This window comes from Brassica oleracea, chromosome C9 (assembly GCF_000695525.1).
Source record: "Brassica oleracea var. oleracea cultivar TO1000 chromosome C9, BOL, whole genome shotgun sequence".
NCBI lineage: Eukaryota > Viridiplantae > Streptophyta > Magnoliopsida > Brassicales > Brassicaceae > Brassica > Brassica oleracea.
The window spans coordinates 30,284,936-30,287,151 of NC_027756.1; positions in this window are offsets into that span (position 1 = coordinate 30,284,936).

The window sequence follows — 2,216 nt, forward strand, 5'->3', positions numbered from 1 at the left end:
ATATATATATATATATATATATATATATATATTATTATAATATATATATAGAGAGATTTATTAGGAAGTAATTTGAACAGGACTTGGTGGCTACAACCATTAAGGCTTGCTTCATAATAATATATTAGGTAAAGGATTAGAACAGGACTTGGTGGCTACATCCATTAAGGACTTAGTGCCAACCACCATTAAGGCTTGATTCATGGAAGCCTGTCCAATCTTGGTCAATGATCTTGCTATTATAAACAGGCTTTGACTTGGAGAGAAAATTAGTAGAGAGAGAGGATGGGAACTAATATTTACCTACAGGTTCAGATACTTGTTTGCAAGTCTTCGCATCCTATGATCGATACTCCCAAGGTAAAGCTTGCACTTTTATTTATGCTAAGAAATGAGGTTTGTAGAGGGGAATGACAGACAAGATTTGCTAAGTTGTTGGCTAGATGAATCTGGCTGTTAAGCTAGAATATGGTATAATGTGCTTTTGTGATTAAGACTTCTTAGATGTGGATTGCGATATTGTAGAGGTGATGATTCTAAGTTTTAAATCATGTGAATTCCTTCAGTTTTAAACCTCTTTCAGAGAGACTGCTTGTTTGTTTTGCTTGACGACAAGCAAAAGGGAAATTCTGAGGGAGTTGATAGACTATGGATTTGACCCATTTTCATCCATAGTTTATAGGTGTTTTTACTAATAATTATTATATTATAGTGTCTATTTATTATATTTATAAGATCAGGAGTGTTTTGGAGATAAGTGATGATTTTGAAGCATTTTGGAGATATTTGTAGCAAGCACCCGAGATGACCATCGAGCTCGACCATCGGTCGATATTGGAGAGGAAATAATCGATCGATACTCACATTTATGTATCGATCGACAGCGAAGCGCGCAGAAAGCCCGTTTGGTCACAGCCGACTTGAAGCCCAAGTCTTCACCATTTTACCAGATTACCCCTGATGAGTTTTGAGCGCGCAGAAAGCCCGTTTGGTCACAACCGACTTGAAGCCTAAGTCTTCACCAATTTACAAGATTACCCCTGACGAGTTTTAACCTAATTATATAAGCTTTGCCACCATGTTAGAGGCAAAGTGTGCTTTCTTGTGTTTCTACTTTATTATTTTCACAGCAAAGGTTTTTAGGATTTTGATAGATTGGAGACAAGATCCAAAGTTATAATTTGTGATTGGAACTCCATTAATATCTATTTACTATTCTAATGAAGTTTTCATACTTAATTGCTGTTATGAATTGCTTAGCCATGTCTGAGTAGTTCCATTGTTAGATTTTAGGGTTTAAATAGGTTAGGAGGGATTAACCCGAACTATAGATTGCTGAGTTGTGATAATCATCTTTAGGATTGTTCATTAATGACTATGTCTAGATTAGCTACCTAGAACCTGCCCTTGGATTGATTGATAAAAGCGAGGGCTTTATTCTCATCCTGAAAAAATTCTAATAGAACAATGTTTCTTGCTATGAGCAAGGCGAGAGCTGATCTAGTGAGCTTAGTAAGCTATTATTCAACCCCGCGTAAATCTTTACTAGAGTGCGTCGATCGATATCACACTTGAATAATCGATCGACGGAGCAAAAGATGTATCGATCGATATCCCTATAGGATTATCGATCAACACTTTCTATTGATCAAAATACGACAGTTGAGATCAATAGATCTAGTTAATAGACAAGTCCAAACATTGCGAACGCTGATGGACTTGTTGATCAAGTAGTTGAGCTTTACATTATCATGCATGCAACTCAGTAGGCATCTGTAGGATCATAATCCCAATTTTCCTGAATAAAAACCCTAAGTTTAGTTATTTCCTTTTCAAGCACCAAAACCTCAAACCAGCTATTGAACAAATACTTGTTCAATATAGACCTGTAATTTATATTTAAAAACTCTAAAACCACCCAGGGCGTCGTGATGCGGGGTGAAAACTTTTTCCTGCCCCTTGGCAGTGAAACTTATTTCGTCCATGTTGGGAAAAAATACTCAGGTATTGAATTCCTCCAGACCCCAGGCAGGACACCGGCCTCTGGATCCCCACTAGAAGAAACTCTGGTTCCCAGGATCCCCGCTGGAAGGAACCCCGGTTCCCCGCTACGAAATACTCTGGGTCCGGTCCCCAGGCCTGCCCCCTTCCCCTGGGAAAATGGATAACTTCCGATAAAGAGAACCTTCCATATTTTCGAATATGGAAGAGTTTAA